Source organism: Amia ocellicauda, chromosome 7 (assembly GCF_036373705.1).
Source record: "Amia ocellicauda isolate fAmiCal2 chromosome 7, fAmiCal2.hap1, whole genome shotgun sequence".
Taxonomy (NCBI): domain Eukaryota; kingdom Metazoa; phylum Chordata; class Actinopteri; order Amiiformes; family Amiidae; genus Amia; species Amia ocellicauda.
The window spans coordinates 45,189,899-45,207,643 of NC_089856.1; the positions used below are offsets into that span (position 1 = coordinate 45,189,899).

Genomic DNA, 17,745 nt, shown 5'->3' on the forward strand with positions numbered 1-17,745 from the left:
AAAATGTATAGAATTGTAAACAAAAAAAATGTATCGAAAGCAAAAAAAATTGAGAGCAAAACTTTTTCATGAAAACAGTTGGGTTATTCTTCCTGATTGGGTCAGGATGAACCGTCACTCAAACCTGCTGGACCAATGGAGACCCAGGATCCACGCCTCCCTGTAAATTCCGCCCACACGACAAAACAGACAAAACTCGTAATGAGAATAAATCAATCGAAAGCAAAGAAACTGGCGGCGAAAGCAAAGATCACAGCATCGCCAGCAAAGACAGGGACTGCAGGTGAGTTTTACATAGGTTTGCTAATGACACTAAGTCTCTGTCTGGCATTCACGTTGTTGGAAGGGAATAATACTAATAATAACATTTCAAAGGTTATTTTGTGGAATCTGTGATGAAATTGTGTCCTTTGATTGTCCAGTAAGACAATCCACGTGAATTGGAATATAGAGTACAAGTCATAGTGGGTGACTGATTCAGTCAAAATCATCCAAGAGAATCAACGTGTGTTACACTTAAAGACTGTGCTTTCCCATACCGGGAGTCGAACCCGGGCCACCTGGGTGAAAACCAGGAATCCTAACCGCTAGACCATATGCTATCTTGACAACACTCAAACAGTGTCGGGAGCTGTTTTAAGCATCACGTCGGTCTTAGAAAACATAGGCCTACATCACACAACACTGCGCCACCCAAGCAATAACACCTTAACTAGTATACTTATAAAATGAGTAATAAAGTAAGTAATACTACATATTCTTGTTACACTGACAACTTAGGAAAAGCTGAATATCACCTCGGTAGCTCGCCGTGATCGTATAGTGGTTAGTACTTTGCGTTGTGGCCGCAACAACCCCGGTTCGAATCCGGGTCACGGCAGGAGAAATCCTGACACGGCAGAGGGCTGTATTCTTCTCATCATTGCATGCAAGGGAAGTTCATATTTATATCAACACAGTCACAGATACATCAGAAAATATAGAAGACTAATCATAACTTTGGAAATGTAATATTTTGTGGATTATATCAATACATTAATAAGTTTCATCGCTTTTAAAGTATCTACATATTATTGATTGGTCGTAGAACCCAGTCGCAGGGGGGGAAACCCAACAATAAAACAAGAAGGCTCAGGGTTGGGTCATGTGACAGTATACACATTGATCAGTACATTATGGGTTTTGTATAGCGGACACTGAAAACTGTCCAATGAGAGCACTGGGTTTGCTAATCGGTGTCCCGCCAAGTAGTAGAATATAGCAGTATATGAAAAGTACCCGGGTGACATACTGCTTCCGTTTCGTAAACGAAGTATGGGAGTACTGGACACTTTTCAACCGCATAAAAGGCCACGAAACACTATGAAATTTCCATGAAATCCGATTGCATGTAATTCGAAAGCGTTCGATTTAGTTGGATTTCATGAAATGCGTGAAATCTATGGGCTCAAATTAGCGCCATAAGTATCGTATTCAAAATGTATAGAATTGTAAACAAAAAAAATGTATCGAAAGCAAAAAAAATTGAGAGCAAAACTTTTTCATGAAAACAGTTGGGTTATTCTTCCTGATTGGGTCAGGATGAACCGTCACTCAAACCTGCTGGACCAATGGAGACCCAGGATCCACGCCTCCCTGTAAATTCCGCCCACACGACAAAACAGACAAAACTCGTAATGAGAATAAATCAATCGAAAGCAAAGAAACTGGCGGCGAAAGCAAAGATCACAGCATCGCCAGCAAAGACAGGGACTGCAGGTGAGTTTTACATAGGTTTGCTAATGACACTAAGTCTCTGTCTGGCATTCACGTTGTTGGAAGGGAATAATACTAATAATAACATTTCAAAGGTTATTTTGTGGAATCTGTGATGAAATTGTGTCCTTTGATTGTCCAGTAAGACAATCCACGTGAATTGGAATATAGAGTACAAGTCATAGTGGGTGACTGATTCAGTCAAAATCATCCAAGAGAATCAACGCGTGTTACACTTAAAGACTGTGCTTTCCCATACCAGGAGTCGAACCCAGGCCACCTGGGTGAAAACCAGGAATCCTAACCGCTAGACCATATGGGATCTTGACAACACTCAAACAGTGTCGGGAGCTGTTTTCAGCATCACGTCGGTCTTAGAAAACATAGGCCTACATCACACAACACTGCGCCACCCAAGCAATAACACCTTAACTAGTATACTTATAAAATGAGTAATAAAGTAAGTAATACTACATATTCTTGTTACACTTTCAACTTAGGAAAAGCTGAATATCACCTCGGTAGCTCGCCGTGATCGTATAGTGGTTAGTACTTTGCGTTGTGGCCGCAACAACCCCGGTTCGAATCCGGGTCACGGCAGGAGAAATCCTGACACGGCAGAGGGCTGTATTCTTCTCATCATTGCATGCAAGGGAAGTTCATATTTATATCAACACAGTCACAGATACATCAGAAAATATAGAAGACTAATCATAACTTTGGAAATGTAATATTTTGTGGATTATATCAATACATTAATAAGTTTCATCGCTTTTAAAGTATCTACATATTATTGATTGGTCGTAGAACCCAGTCGCAGGGGGGGAAACCCAACAATAAAACAAGAAGGCTCAGGGTTGGGTCATGTGACAGTATACACATTGATCAGTACATTATGGGTTTTGTATAGCGGACACTGAAAACTGTCCAATGAGAGCACTGGGTTTGCTAATCGGTGTCCCGCCAAGTAGTAGAATATAGCAGTATATGAAAAGTACCCGGGTGACATACTGCTTCCGTTTCGTAAACGAAGTATGGGAGTACTGGACACTTTTCAACCGCATAAAAGGCCACGAAACACTATGAAATTTCCATGAAATCCGATTGCATGTAATTCGAAAGCATTCGATTTAGTTGGATTTCATGAAATGCGTGAAATCTATGGGCTCAAATTAGCGCCATAAGTATCGTATTCAAAATGTATAGAATTGTAAACAAAAAAAATGTATCGAAAGCAAAAAAAATCGAGAGCAAAACTTTTTCATGAAAACAGTTGGGTTATTCTTCCTGATTGGGTCAGGATGAACCGTCACTCAAACCTGCTGGACCAATGGAGACCCAGGATCCACGCCTCCCTGTAAATTCCGCCCACACGACAAAACAGACAAAACTCGTAATGAGAATAAATCAATCGAAAGCAAAGAAACTGGCGGCGAAAGCAAAGATCACAGCATCGCAAGCAAAGACAGGGACTGCAGGTGAGTTTTACATAGGTTTGCTAATGACACTAAGTCTCTGTCTGGCATTCACGTTGTTGGAAGGGAATAATACTAATAATAACATTTCAAAGGTTATTTTGTGGAATCTGTGATGAAATTGTGTCCTTTGATTGTCCAGTAAGACAATCCACGTGAATTGGAATATAGAGTACAAGTCATAGTGGGTGACTGATTCAGTCAAAATCATCCAAGAGAATCAACGTGTGTTACACTTAAAGACTGTGCTTTCCCATACCGGGAGTCGAACCCGGGCCACCTGGGTGAAAACCAGGAATCCTAACCGCTAGACCATATGGGATCTTGACAACACTCAAACAGTGTCGGGAGCTGTTTTCAGCATCACTTCGGTCTTAGAAAACATAGGCCTACATCACACAACACTGCGCCACCCAAGCAATAACACCTTAACTAGTATACTTATAAAATGAGTAATAAAGTAAGTAATACTACATATTCTTGTTACACTTTCAACTTAGGAAAAGCTGAATATCACCTCGGTAGCTCGCCGTGATCGTATAGTGGTTAGTACTTTGCGTTGTGGCCGCAACAACCCCGGTTCGAATCCGGGTCACGGCAGGAGAATTCCTGACACGGCAGAGGGCTGTATTCTTCTCATCATTGCATGCAAGGGAAGTTCATATTTATATCAACACAGTCACAGATACATCAGAAAATATAGAAGACTAATCATAACTTTGGAAATGTAATATTTTGTGGATTATATCAATACATTAATAAGTTTCATCGCTTTTAAAGTATCTACATATTATTGATTGGTCGTAGAACCCAGTCGCAGGGGGGGAAACCCAACAATAAAACAAGAAGGCTCAGGGTTGGGTCATGTGACAGTATACACATTGATCAGTACATTATGGGTTTTGTATAGCGGACACTGAAAACTGTCCAATGAGAGCACTGGGTTTGCTAATCGGTGTCCCGCCAAGTAGTAGAATATAGCAGTATATGAAAAGTACCCGGGTGACATACTGCTTCCGTTTCGTAAACGAAGTATGGGAGTACTGGACACTTTTCAACCGCATAAAAGGCCACGAAACACTATGAAATTTCCATGAAATCCGATTGCATGTAATTCGAAAGCGTTCGATTTAGTTGGATTTCATGAAATGCGTGAAATCTATGGGCTCAAATTAGCGCCATAAGTATCGTATTCAAAATGTATAGAATTGTAAACAAAAAAAATGTATCGAAAGCAAAAAAAATCGAGAGCAAAACTTTTTCATGAAAACAGTTGGGTTATTCTTCCTGATTGGGTCAGGATGAACCGTCACTCAAACCTGCTGGACCAATGGAGACCCAGGATCCACGCCTCCCTGTAAATTCCGCCCACACGACAAAACAGACAAAACTCGTAATGAGAATAAATCAATCGAAAGCAAAGAAACTGGCGGCGAAAGCAAAGATCACAGCATCGCCAGCAAAGACAGGGACTGCAGGTGAGTTTTACATAGGTTTGCTAATGACACTAAGTCTCTGTCTGGCATTCACGTTGTTGGAAGGGAATAATACTAATAATAACATTTCAAAGGTTATTTTGTGGAATCTGTGATGAAATTGTGTCCTTTGATTGTCCAGTAAGACAATCCACGTGAATTGGAATATAGAGTACAAGTCATAGTGGGTGACTGATTCAGTCAAAATCATCCAAGAGAATCAACGTGTGTTACACTTAAAGACTGTGCTTTCCCATACCGGGAGTCGAACCCGGGCCACCTGGGTGAAAACCAGGAATCCTAACCGCTAGACCATATGCTATCTTGACAACACTCAAACAGTGTCGGGAGCTGTTTTAAGCATCACGTCGGTCTTAGAAAACATAGGCCTACATCACACAACACTGCGCCACCCAAGCAATAACACCTTAACTAGTATACTTATAAAATGAGTAATAAAGTAAGTAATACTACATATTCTTGTTACACTGACAACTTAGGAAAAGCTGAATATCACCTCGGTAGCTCGCCGTGATCGTATAGTGGTTAGTACTTTGCGTTGTGGCCGCAACAACCCCGGTTCGAATCCGGGTCACGGCAGGAGAAATCCTGACACGGCAGAGGGCTGTATTCTTCTCATCATTGCATGCAAGGGAAGTTCATATTTATATCAACACAGTCACAGATACATCAGAAAATATAGAAGACTAATCATAACTTTGGAAATGTAATATTTTGTGGATTATATCAATACATTAATAAGTTTCATCGCTTTTAAAGTATCTACATATTATTGATTGGTCGTAGAACCCAGTCGCAGGGGGGGAAACCCAACAATAAAACAAGAAGGCTCAGGGTTGGGTCATGTGACAGTATACACATTGATCAGTACATTATGGGTTTTGTATAGCGGACACTGAAAACTGTCCAATGAGAGCACTGGGTTTGCTAATCGGTGTCCCGCCAAGTAGTAGAATATAGCAGTATATGAAAAGTACCCGGGTGACATACTGCTTCCGTTTCGTAAACGAAGTATGGGAGTACTGGACACTTTTCAACCGCATAAAAGGCCACGAAACACTATGAAATTTCCATGAAATCCGATTGCATGTAATTCGAAAGCGTTCGATTTAGTTGGATTTCATGAAATGCGTGAAATCTATGGGCTCAAATTAGCGCCATAAGTATCGTATTCAAAATGTATAGAATTGTAAACAAAAAAAATGTATCGAAAGCAAAAAAAATTGAGAGCAAAACTTTTTCATGAAAACAGTTGGGTTATTCTTCCTGATTGGGTCAGGATGAACCGTCACTCAAACCTGCTGGACCAATGGAGACCCAGGATCCACGCCTCCCTGTAAATTCCGCCCACACGACAAAACAGACAAAACTCGTAATGAGAATAAATCAATCGAAAGCAAAGAAACTGGCGGCGAAAGCAAAGATCACAGCATCGCCAGCAAAGACAGGGACTGCAGGTGAGTTTTACATAGGTTTGCTAATGACACTAAGTCTCTGTCTGGCATTCACGTTGTTGGAAGGGAATAATACTAATAATAACATTTCAAAGGTTATTTTGTGGAATCTGTGATGAAATTGTGTCCTTTGATTGTCCAGTAAGACAATCCACGTGAATTGGAATATAGAGTACAAGTCATAGTGGGTGACTGATTCAGTCAAAATCATCCAAGAGAATCAACGCGTGTTACACTTAAAGACTGTGCTTTCCCATACCAGGAGTCGAACCCAGGCCACCTGGGTGAAAACCAGGAATCCTAACCGCTAGACCATATGGGATCTTGACAACACTCAAACAGTGTCGGGAGCTGTTTTCAGCATCACGTCGGTCTTAGAAAACATAGGCCTACATCACACAACACTGCGCCACCCAAGCAATAACACCTTAACTAGTATACTTATAAAATGAGTAATAAAGTAAGTAATACTACATATTCTTGTTACACTTTCAACTTAGGAAAAGCTGAATATCACCTCGGTAGCTCGCCGTGATCGTATAGTGGTTAGTACTTTGCGTTGTGGCCGCAACAACCCCGGTTCGAATCCGGGTCACGGCAGGAGAAATCCTGACACGGCAGAGGGCTGTATTCTTCTCATCATTGCATGCAAGGGAAGTTCATATTTATATCAACACAGTCACAGATACATCAGAAAATATAGAAGACTAATCATAACTTTGGAAATGTAATATTTTGTGGATTATATCAATACATTAATAAGTTTCATCGCTTTTAAAGTATCTACATATTATTGATTGGTCGTAGAACCCAGTCGCAGGGGGGGAAACCCAACAATAAAACAAGAAGGCTCAGGGTTGGGTCATGTGACAGTATACACATTGATCAGTACATTATGGGTTTTGTATAGCGGACACTGAAAACTGTCCAATGAGAGCACTGGGTTTGCTAATCGGTGTCCCGCCAAGTAGTAGAATATAGCAGTATATGAAAAGTACCCGGGTGACATACTGCTTCCGTTTCGTAAACGAAGTATGGGAGTACTGGACACTTTTCAACCGCATAAAAGGCCACGAAACACTATGAAATTTCCATGAAATCCGATTGCATGTAATTCGAAAGCATTCGATTTAGTTGGATTTCATGAAATGCGTGAAATCTATGGGCTCAAATTAGCGCCATAAGTATCGTATTCAAAATGTATAGAATTGTAAACAAAAAAAATGTATCGAAAGCAAAAAAAATCGAGAGCAAAACTTTTTCATGAAAACAGTTGGGTTATTCTTCCTGATTGGGTCAGGATGAACCGTCACTCAAACCTGCTGGACCAATGGAGACCCAGGATCCACGCCTCCCTGTAAATTCCGCCCACACGACAAAACAGACAAAACTCGTAATGAGAATAAATCAATCGAAAGCAAAGAAACTGGCGGCGAAAGCAAAGATCACAGCATCGCAAGCAAAGACAGGGACTGCAGGTGAGTTTTACATAGGTTTGCTAATGACACTAAGTCTCTGTCTGGCATTCACGTTGTTGGAAGGGAATAATACTAATAATAACATTTCAAAGGTTATTTTGTGGAATCTGTGATGAAATTGTGTCCTTTGATTGTCCAGTAAGACAATCCACGTGAATTGGAATATAGAGTACAAGTCATAGTGGGTGACTGATTCAGTCAAAATCATCCAAGAGAATCAACGTGTGTTACACTTAAAGACTGTGCTTTCCCATACCGGGAGTCGAACCCGGGCCACCTGGGTGAAAACCAGGAATCCTAACCGCTAGACCATATGGGATCTTGACAACACTCAAACAGTGTCGGGAGCTGTTTTCAGCATCACTTCGGTCTTAGAAAACATAGGCCTACATCACACAACACTGCGCCACCCAAGCAATAACACCTTAACTAGTATACTTATAAAATGAGTAATAAAGTAAGTAATACTACATATTCTTGTTACACTTTCAACTTAGGAAAAGCTGAATATCACCTCGGTAGCTCGCCGTGATCGTATAGTGGTTAGTACTTTGCGTTGTGGCCGCAACAACCCCGGTTCGAATCCGGGTCACGGCAGGAGAATTCCTGACACGGCAGAGGGCTGTATTCTTCTCATCATTGCATGCAAGGGAAGTTCATATTTATATCAACACAGTCACAGATACATCAGAAAATATAGAAGACTAATCATAACTTTGGAAATGTAATATTTTGTGGATTATATCAATACATTAATAAGTTTCATCGCTTTTAAAGTATCTACATATTATTGATTGGTCGTAGAACCCAGTCGCAGGGGGGGAAACCCAACAATAAAACAAGAAGGCTCAGGGTTGGGTCATGTGACAGTATACACATTGATCAGTACATTATGGGTTTTGTATAGCGGACACTGAAAACTGTCCAATGAGAGCACTGGGTTTGCTAATCGGTGTCCCGCCAAGTAGTAGAATATAGCAGTATATGAAAAGTACCCGGGTGACATACTGCTTCCGTTTCGTAAACGAAGTATGGGAGTACTGGACACTTTTCAACCGCATAAAAGGCCACGAAACACTATGAAATTTCCATGAAATCCGATTGCATGTAATTCGAAAGCGTTCGATTTAGTTGGATTTCATGAAATGCGTGAAATCTATGGGCTCAAATTAGCGCCATAAGTATCGTATTCAAAATGTATAGAATTGTAAACAAAAAAAATGTATCGAAAGCAAAAAAAATCGAGAGCAAAACTTTTTCATGAAAACAGTTGGGTTATTCTTCCTGATTGGGTCAGGATGAACCGTCACTCAAACCTGCTGGACCAATGGAGACCCAGGATCCACGCCTCCCTGTAAATTCCGCCCACACGACAAAACAGACAAAACTCGTAATGAGAATAAATCAATCGAAAGCAAAGAAACTGGCGGCGAAAGCAAAGATCACAGCATCGCCAGCAAAGACAGGGACTGCAGGTGAGTTTTACATAGGTTTGCTAATGACACTAAGTCTCTGTCTGGCATTCACGTTGTTGGAAGGGAATAATACTAATAATAACATTTCAAAGGTTATTTTGTGGAATCTGTGATGAAATTGTGTCCTTTGATTGTCCAGTAAGACAATCCACGTGAATTGGAATATAGAGTACAAGTCATAGTGGGTGACTGATTCAGTCAAAATCATCCAAGAGAATCAACGTGTGTTACACTTAAAGACTGTGCTTTCCCATACCAGGAGTCGAACCCGGGCCACCTGGGTGAAAACCAGGAATCCTAACCGCTAGACCATATGGGATCTTGACAACACTCAAACAGTGTCGGGAGCTGTTTTCAGCATCACGTCGGTCTTAGAAAACATAGGCCTACATCACACAACACTGCGCCACCCAAGCAATAACACCTTAACTAGTATACTTATAAAATGAGTAATAAAGTAAGTAATACTACATATTCTTGTTACACTGACAGATTAGGAAAAGCTGAATATCACCTCGGTAGCTCGCCGTGATCGTATAGTGGTTAGTACTTTGCGTTGTGGCCGCAACAACCCTGGTTCGAATCCGGGTCACGGCAGGAGAAATCCTGACACGGCAGAGGGCTGTATTCTTCTCATCATTGCATGCAAGTGAAGTTCATATTTATATCAACACAGTCACAGATACATCAGAAAATATAGAAGACTAATCATAACTTTGGAAATGTAATATTTTGTGGATTATATCAATACATTAATAAGTTTCATCGCTTTTAAAGTATCTACATATTATTGATTGGTCGTAGAACCCAGTCGCAGGGGGGGAAACCCAACAATAAAACAAGAAGGCTCAGGGTTGGGTCATGTGACAGTATACACATTGATCAGTACATTATGGGTTTTGTATAGCGGACACTGAAAACTGTCCAATGAGAGCACTGGGTTTGCTAATCGGTGTCCCGCCAAGTAGTAGAATATAGCAGTATATGAAAAGTACCCGGGTGACATACTGCTTCCGTTTCGTAAACGAAGTATGGGAGTACTGGACACTTTTCAACCGCATAAAAGGCCACGAAACACTATGAAATTTCCATGAAATCCGATTGCATGTAATTCGAAAGCGTTCGATTTAGTTGGATTTCATGAAATGCGTGAAATCTATGGGCTCAAATTAGCGCCATAAGTATCATATTCAAAATGTATAGAATTGTAAACAAAAAAAATGTATCGAAAGCAAAAAAAATCGAGAGCAAAACTTTTTCATGAAAACAGTTGGGTTATTCCTCCTGATTGGGTCAGGATGAACCGTCACTCAAACCTGCTGGACCAATGGAGACCCAGGATCCACGCCTCCCTGTAAATTCCGCCCACACGACAAAACAGACAAAACTCGTAATGAGAATAAATCAATCGAAAGCAAAGAAACTGGCGGCGAAAGCAAAGATCACAGCATCGCAAGCAAAGACAGGGACTGCAGGTGAGTTTTACATAGGTTTGCTAATGACACTAAGTCTCTGTCTGGCATTCACGTTGTTGGAAGGGAATAATACTAATAATAACATTTCAAAGGTTATTTTGTGGAATCTGTGATGAAATTGTGTCCTTTGATTGTCCAGTAAGACAATCCACGTGAATTGGAATATAGAGTACAAGTCATAGTGGGTGACTGATTCAGTCAAAATCATCCAAGAGAATCAACGTGTGTTACACTTAAAGACTGTGCTTTCCCATACCGGGAGTCGAACCCGGGCCACCTGGGTGAAAACCAGGAATCCTAACCGCTAGACCATATGGGATCTTGACAACACTCAAACAGTGTCGGGAGCTGTTTTCAGCATCACGTCGGTCTTAGAAAACATAGGCCTACATCACACAACACTGCGCCACCCAAGCAATAACACCTTAACTAGTATACTTATAAAATGAGTAATAAAGTAAGTAATACTACATATTCTTGTTACACTGACAACTTAGGAAAAGCTGAATATCACCTCGGTAGCTCGCCGTGATCGTATAGTGGTTAGTACTTTGCGTTGTGGCCGCAACAACCCCGGTTCGAATCCGGGTCACGGCAGGAGAAATCCTGACACGGCAGAGGGCTGTGTTCTTCTCATCATTGCATGCAAGTGAAGTTCATATTTATATCAACACAGTCACAGATACATCAGAAAATATAGAAGACTAATCATAACTTTGCAAATGTAATATTTTGTGGATTATATCAATACATTAATAAGTTTCATCGCTTTTAAAGTATCTACATATTATTGATTGGTCGTAGAACCCAGTCGCAGGGGGGGAAACCCAACAATAAAACAAGAAGGCTCAGGGTTGGGTCATGTGACAGTATACACATTGATCAGTACATTATGGGTTTTGTATAGCGGACACTGAAAACTGTCCAATGAGAGCACTGGGTTTGCTCATCGGTGTCCCGCCAAGTAGTAGAATATAGCAGTATATGAATAGTACCCGGGTGACATACTGCTTCCGTTTCGTAAACGAAGTATGGGAGTACTGGACACTTTTCAACCGCATAAAAGGCCACGAAACACTATGAAATTTCCATGAAATCCGATTGCATGTAATTCGAAAGCGTCGATTTAGTTGGATTTCATGAAATGCGTGAAATCTATGGGCTCAAATTAGCGCCATAAGTATCGTATTCAAAATGTATAGAATTGTAAACAAAAAAAATGTATCGAAAGCAAAAAAAATCGAGAGCAAAACTTTTTCATGAAAACAGTTGGGTTATTCTTCCTGATTGGGTCAGGATGAACCGTCACTCAAACCTGCTGGACCAATGGAGACCCAGGATCCACGCCTCCCTGTAAATTCCGCCCACACGACAAAACAGACAAAACTCGTAATGAGAATAAATCAATCGAAAGCAAAGAAACTGGCGGCGAAAGCAAAGATCACAGCATCGCAAGCAAAGACAGGGACTGCAGGTGAGTTTTACATAGGTTTGCTAATGACACTAAGTCTCTGTCTGGCATTCACGTTGTTGGAAGGGAATAATACTAATAATAACATTTCAAAGGCTATTTTGTGGAATCTGTGATGAAATTGTGTCCTTTGATTGTCCAGTAAGACAATCCACGTGAATTGGAATATAGAGTACAAGTCATAGTGGGTGACTGATTCAGTCAAAATCATCCAAGAGAATCAACGTGTGTTACACTTAAAGACTGTGCTTTCCCATACCGGGAGTCGAACCCGGGCCACCTGGGTGAAAACCAGGAATCCTAACCGCTAGACCATATGGGATCTTGACAACACTCAAACAGTGTCGGGAGCTGTTTTCAGCATCACGTCGGTCTTAGAAAACATAGGCCTACATCACACAACACTGCGCCACCCAAGCAATAACACCTTAACTAGTATACTTATAAAATGAGTAATAAAGTAAGTAATACTACATATTCTTGTTACACTGACAACTTAGGAAAAGCTGAATATCACCTTGGTAGCTCGCCGTGATCGTATAGTGGTTAGTACTTTGCGTTGTGGCCGCAACAACCCCGGTTCCAATCCGGGTCACGGCAGGAGAAATCCTGACACGGCAGAGGGCTGTATTCTTCTCATCATTGCATGCAAGTGAAGTTCATATTTATATCAACACAGTCACAGATACATCAGAAAATATAGAAGACTAATCATAACTTTGGAAATGTAATATTTTGTGGATTATATCAATACATTAATAAGTTTCATCGCTTTTAAAGTATCTACATATTATTGATTGGTCGTAGAACCCAGTCGCAGGGGGGGAAACCCAACAATAAAACAAGAAGGCTCAGGGTTGGGTCATGTGACAGTATACACATTGATCAGTACATTATGGGTTTTGTATAGCGGACACTGAAAACTGTCCAATGAGAGCACTGGGTTTGCTAATTGGTGTCCCGCCAAGTAGTAGAATATAGCAGTATATGAAAAGTACCCGGGTGACATACTGCTTCCGTTTCGTAAACGAAGTATGGGAGTACTGGACACTTTTCAACCGCATAAAAGGCCACGAAACACTATGAAATTTCCATGAAATCCGATTGCATGTAATTCGAAAGCGTTCGATTTAGTTGGATTTCATGAAATGCGTGAAATCTATGGGCTCAAATTAGCGCCATAAGTATCGTATTCAAAATGTATAGAATTGTAAACAAAAAAAATGTATCGAAAGCAAAAAAAATCGAGAGCAAAACTTTTTCATGAAAACAGTTGGGTTATTCTTCCTGATTGGGTCAGGATGAACCGTCACTCAAACCTGCTGGACCAATGGAGACCCAGGATCCACGCCTCCCTGTAAATTCCGCCCACACGACAAAACAGACAAAACTCGTAATGAGAATAAATCAATCGAAAGCAAAGAAACTTGCGGCGAAAGCAAAGATCACAGCATCGCAAGCAAAGACAGGGACTGCAGGTGAGTTTTACATAGGTTTGCTAATGACACTAAATCTCTGTCTGGCATTCACGTTGTTGGAAGGGAATAATACTAATAATTACATTTCAAAGGTTATTTTGTGGAATCTGTGATGAAATTGTGTCCTTTGATTGTCCAGTAAGACAATCCACGTGAATTGGAATATAGAGTACAAGTCATAGTGGGTGACTGATTCAGTCAAAATCATCCAAGAGAATCAACGTGTGTTACACTTAAAGACTGTGCTTTCCCATACCGGGAGTCGAACCCGGGCCACCTGGGTGAAAACCAGGAATCCTAACCGCTAGACCATATGGGATCTTGAAAACACTCAAACAGTGTCGGGAGCTGTTTTCAGCATCACGTCGATCTTAGAAAACATAGGCCTACATCACACAACACTGCGCCACCCAAGCAATAACACCTTAACTAGTATACTTATAAAATGAGTAATAAAGTAAGTAATACTACATATTCTTGTTACACTGACAACTTAAGAAAAGCTGAATGGTAGCTCACCGTGATCGTATAGTGGTTAGTACTTTGCGTTGTGGCCGCAACAACCCCGGTTCGAATCCGGGTCACGGCAGGAGAAATCCTGACACGGCAGAGGGCTGTGTTCTTCTCATCATTGCATGCAAGTGAAGTTCATATTTATATCAACACAGTCACAGATACATCAGAAAATATAGAAGACTAATCATAACTTTGGAAATGTAATATTTTGTGGATTATATCAATACATTAATAAGTTTCATCGCTTTTAAAGTATCTACATATTATTGATTGGTCGTAGAACCCAGTTGCAGGGGGGGAAACCCAACAATAAAACAAGAAGGCTCAGGGTTGGGTCATGTGACAGTATACACATTGATCAGTACATTATGGGTTTTGTATAGCGGACACTGAAAACTGTCCAATGAGAGCACTGGGTTTGCTAATCGGTGTCCCGCCAAGTAGTAGAATATAGCAGTATATGAAAAGTACCCGGGTGACATACTGCTTCCGTTTCGTAAACGAAGTATGGGAGTACTGGACACTTTTCAACCGCATAAAAGGCCACGAAACACTATGAAATTTCCATGAAATCCGATTGCATGTAATTCGAAAGCGTTCGATTTAGTTGGATTTCATGAAATGCGTGAAATCTATGGGCTCAAATTAGCGCCATAAGTATCGTATTCAAAATGTATAGAATTGTAAACAAAAAAAATGTATCGAAAGCAAAAAAAATCGAGAGCAAAACTTTTTCATGAAAACAGTTGGGTTATTCTTCCTGATTGGGTCAGGATGAACCGTCACTCAAACCTGCTGGACCAATGGAGACCCAGGATCCACGCCTCCCTGTAAATTCCGCCCACACGACAAAACAGACAAAACTCGTAATGAGAATAAATCAATCGAAAGCAAAGAAACTGGTGGCGAAAGCAAAGATCACAGCATCGCAAGCAAAGACAGGGACTGCAGGTGAGTTTTACATAGGTTTGCTAATGACACTAAATCTCTGTCTGGCATTCACGTTGTTGGAAGGGAATAATACTAATAATTACATTTCAAAGGTTATTTTGTGGAATCTGTGATGAAATTGTGTCCTTTGATTGTCCAGTAAGACAATCCACGTGAATTGGAATATAGAGTACAAGTCATAGTGGGTGACTGATTCAGTCAAAATCATCCAAGAGAATCAACGTGTGTTACACTTAAAGACTGTGCTTTCCCATACCGGGAGTCGAACCCGGGCCACCTGGGTGAAAACCAGGAATCCTAACCGCTAGACCATATGGGATCTTGAAAACACTCAAACAGTGTCGGGAGCTGTTTTCAGCATCACATCGGTCTTAGAAAACATAGGCCTACATCACACAACACTGCGCCACCCAAGCAATAACACCTTAACTAGTATACTTATAAAATGAGTAATAAAGTAAGTAATACTACATATTCTTGTTACACTGACAACTTAGGAAAAGCTGAATGGTAGCTCGCCGTGATCGTATAGTGGTTAGTACTTTGCGTTGTGGCCGCAACAACCCCGGTTCGAATCCGGGTCACGGCAGGAGAAATCCTGACACGGCAGAGGGCTGTGTTCTTCTCATCATTGCATGCAAGTGAAGTTCATATTTATATCAACACAGTCACAGATACATCAGAAAATATAGAAGACTAATCATAACTTTGGAAATGTAATATTTTGTGGATTATATCAATACATTAATAAGTTTCATCGCTTTTAAAGTATCTACATATTATTGATTGGTCGTAGAACCCAGTCGCAGGGGGGGAAACCCAACAATAAAACAAGAAGGCTCAGGGTTGGGTCATGTGACAGTATACACATTGATCAGTACATTATGGGTTTTGTATAGCGGACACTGAAAACTGTCCAATGAGAGCACTGGGTTTGCTAATCGGTGTCCCGCCAAGTAGTAGAATATAGCAGTATATGAAAAGTACCCGGGTGACATACTGCTTCCGTTTCGTAAACGAAGTATGGGAGTACTGGACACTTTTCAACCGCATAAAAGGCCACGAAACACTATGAAATTTCCATGAAATCCGATTGCATGTAATTCGAAAGCGTCGATTTAGTTGGATTTCATGAAATGCGTGAAATCTATGGGCTCAAATTAGCTCCATAACTATCGTATTCAAAATGTATAGAATTGTAAACAAAAAAAATGTATCGAAAGCAAAAAAAAACGAGAGCAAAACTTTTTCATGAAAACAGTAGGGTTATTCTTCCTGATTGGGTCAGGATGAACCGTCACTCAAACCTGCTGGACCAATGGAGACCCAGGATCCACGCCTTCCTGTAAATTCCGCCCTCACGACAAAACAGACAAAACTCGTAATGAGAATAAATCAATCGAAAGCAAAGAAACTGGCGGCGAATGCAAAGATCACAGCATCGCAAGCAAAGACAGGGACTGCAGGTGAGTTTTACATAGGTATGCTAATGACACTAAGTCTCTGTCTGGCATTCACGTTGTTGGAAGGGAATAATACGAATAATAACATTTCAAAGGTTATTTTGTGGAATCTGTGATGAAATTGTGTCCTTTGATTGTACAGTAAGACAATCCACGTGAATTTGAATATAGAGTACAAGTCAAAGTGGGTGACTGATTCAAACAAAATCATCCATAAGAATGAACATGTGTCACACTTAAAGACTGTGCTTTCCCATACCGGGAGTCGAACCCGGGCCACCTGGGTGAAAACCAGGAATCCTAACCGCTAGACCATATGGGATCTTGAAAACACTCAAACAGTGTCGGGAGCTGTTTTCAGCATCACGTCGGTCTTAGAAAACATAGGCCTACATCACACAACACTGCGCCACCCAAGCAATAACACCTTAACTAGTATACTTATAAAATGAGTAATAAAGTAAGTAATACTACATATTCTTGTTACACTGACAACTTAGGACAAGCTGAATATCACCTCGGTAGCTCGCCGTGATCGTATAGTGGTTAGTACTTTGCGTTGTGGCCGCAACAACCCCGGTTCGAATCCGGGTCACGGCAGGAGAAATCCTGACACGGCAGAGGGCTGTGTTCTACTCATCATTGCATGCAAGTGAAGTTCATATTTATATCAACACAGTCACAGATACATCAGAAAATATAGAAGACTAATCATAACTTTGCAAATGTAATATTTTGTGGATTATATCAATACATTAATAAGTTTCATCGCTTTTAAAGTATCTACATATTATTGATTGGTCGTAGAACCCAGTCGCAGGGGGGGAAACCCAACAATAAAACAAGAAGGCTCAGGGTTGGGTCATGTGACAGTATACACATTGATCAGTACATTATGGGTTTTGTATAGCGGACACTGAAAACTGTCCAATGAGAGCACTGGGTTTGCTCATCGGTGTCCCGCCAAGTAGTAGAATATAGCAGTATATGAAAAGTACCCGGGTGACATACTGCTTCCGTTTCGTAAACGAAGTATGGGAGTACTGGACACTTTTCAACCGCATAAAAGGCCACGAAACACTATGAAATTTCCATGAAATCCGATTGCATGTAATTCGAAAGCGTCGATTTAGTTGGATTTCATGAAATGCGTGAAATCTATGGGCTCAAATTAGCTCCATAACTATCGTATTCAAAATGTATAGAATTGTAAACAAAAAAAATGTATCGAAAGCAAAAAAAAACGAGAGCAAAACTT

The 17,745-nt window shown here is 40.7% G+C and overlaps 22 non-coding genes across 22 annotated transcripts; 10 read left to right on the top strand and 12 right to left on the bottom strand.

The window, feature by feature from the left end:
- Positions 1-530: 530 nt before the first annotated feature.
- trnae-uuc (transfer RNA glutamic acid (anticodon UUC)) lies at positions 531-602 on the bottom strand. Its single transcript has one exon. It is a non-coding gene; the product is annotated as a tRNA-Glu (tRNA).
- Positions 603-808: 206 nt separating this feature from the next.
- On the top strand, positions 809-880 carry trnah-gug (transfer RNA histidin (anticodon GUG)). Its single transcript has one exon. It is a non-coding gene; the product is annotated as a tRNA-His (tRNA).
- A 1,125-nt stretch (positions 881-2,005) lies between these two features.
- Positions 2,006-2,077, bottom strand: trnae-uuc (transfer RNA glutamic acid (anticodon UUC)). Its single transcript has one exon. It is a non-coding gene; the product is annotated as a tRNA-Glu (tRNA).
- A 206-nt stretch (positions 2,078-2,283) lies between these two features.
- trnah-gug (transfer RNA histidin (anticodon GUG)) lies at positions 2,284-2,355 on the top strand. Its single transcript has one exon. It is a non-coding gene; the product is annotated as a tRNA-His (tRNA).
- A 1,125-nt stretch (positions 2,356-3,480) lies between these two features.
- Positions 3,481-3,552, bottom strand: trnae-uuc (transfer RNA glutamic acid (anticodon UUC)). The gene has a single exon. It is a non-coding gene; the product is annotated as a tRNA-Glu (tRNA).
- A 206-nt stretch (positions 3,553-3,758) lies between these two features.
- trnah-gug (transfer RNA histidin (anticodon GUG)) lies at positions 3,759-3,830 on the top strand. Its single transcript has one exon. It is a non-coding gene; the product is annotated as a tRNA-His (tRNA).
- Positions 3,831-4,955: 1,125 nt separating this feature from the next.
- Positions 4,956-5,027, bottom strand: trnae-uuc (transfer RNA glutamic acid (anticodon UUC)). Its single transcript has one exon. It is a non-coding gene; the product is annotated as a tRNA-Glu (tRNA).
- A 206-nt stretch (positions 5,028-5,233) lies between these two features.
- On the top strand, positions 5,234-5,305 carry trnah-gug (transfer RNA histidin (anticodon GUG)). Its single transcript has one exon. It is a non-coding gene; the product is annotated as a tRNA-His (tRNA).
- A 1,125-nt stretch (positions 5,306-6,430) lies between these two features.
- Positions 6,431-6,502, bottom strand: trnae-uuc (transfer RNA glutamic acid (anticodon UUC)). Its single transcript has one exon. It is a non-coding gene; the product is annotated as a tRNA-Glu (tRNA).
- Positions 6,503-6,708: 206 nt separating this feature from the next.
- trnah-gug (transfer RNA histidin (anticodon GUG)) lies at positions 6,709-6,780 on the top strand. Its single transcript has one exon. It is a non-coding gene; the product is annotated as a tRNA-His (tRNA).
- Positions 6,781-7,905: 1,125 nt separating this feature from the next.
- Positions 7,906-7,977, bottom strand: trnae-uuc (transfer RNA glutamic acid (anticodon UUC)). Its single transcript has one exon. It is a non-coding gene; the product is annotated as a tRNA-Glu (tRNA).
- Positions 7,978-8,183: 206 nt separating this feature from the next.
- Positions 8,184-8,255, top strand: trnah-gug (transfer RNA histidin (anticodon GUG)). Its single transcript has one exon. It is a non-coding gene; the product is annotated as a tRNA-His (tRNA).
- A 1,125-nt stretch (positions 8,256-9,380) lies between these two features.
- On the bottom strand, positions 9,381-9,452 carry trnae-uuc (transfer RNA glutamic acid (anticodon UUC)). Its single transcript has one exon. It is a non-coding gene; the product is annotated as a tRNA-Glu (tRNA).
- Positions 9,453-9,658: 206 nt separating this feature from the next.
- trnah-gug (transfer RNA histidin (anticodon GUG)) lies at positions 9,659-9,730 on the top strand. Its single transcript has one exon. It is a non-coding gene; the product is annotated as a tRNA-His (tRNA).
- Positions 9,731-10,855: 1,125 nt separating this feature from the next.
- trnae-uuc (transfer RNA glutamic acid (anticodon UUC)) lies at positions 10,856-10,927 on the bottom strand. The gene has a single exon. It is a non-coding gene; the product is annotated as a tRNA-Glu (tRNA).
- Positions 10,928-11,133: 206 nt separating this feature from the next.
- Positions 11,134-11,205, top strand: trnah-gug (transfer RNA histidin (anticodon GUG)). The gene has a single exon. It is a non-coding gene; the product is annotated as a tRNA-His (tRNA).
- A 1,124-nt stretch (positions 11,206-12,329) lies between these two features.
- Positions 12,330-12,401, bottom strand: trnae-uuc (transfer RNA glutamic acid (anticodon UUC)). The gene has a single exon. It is a non-coding gene; the product is annotated as a tRNA-Glu (tRNA).
- Positions 12,402-13,804: 1,403 nt separating this feature from the next.
- Positions 13,805-13,876, bottom strand: trnae-uuc (transfer RNA glutamic acid (anticodon UUC)). Its single transcript has one exon. It is a non-coding gene; the product is annotated as a tRNA-Glu (tRNA).
- A 1,395-nt stretch (positions 13,877-15,271) lies between these two features.
- Positions 15,272-15,343, bottom strand: trnae-uuc (transfer RNA glutamic acid (anticodon UUC)). The gene has a single exon. It is a non-coding gene; the product is annotated as a tRNA-Glu (tRNA).
- A 198-nt stretch (positions 15,344-15,541) lies between these two features.
- trnah-gug (transfer RNA histidin (anticodon GUG)) lies at positions 15,542-15,613 on the top strand. Its single transcript has one exon. It is a non-coding gene; the product is annotated as a tRNA-His (tRNA).
- Positions 15,614-16,737: 1,124 nt separating this feature from the next.
- On the bottom strand, positions 16,738-16,809 carry trnae-uuc (transfer RNA glutamic acid (anticodon UUC)). The gene has a single exon. It is a non-coding gene; the product is annotated as a tRNA-Glu (tRNA).
- Positions 16,810-17,015: 206 nt separating this feature from the next.
- Positions 17,016-17,087, top strand: trnah-gug (transfer RNA histidin (anticodon GUG)). The gene has a single exon. It is a non-coding gene; the product is annotated as a tRNA-His (tRNA).
- Positions 17,088-17,745: the final 658 nt, after the last annotated feature.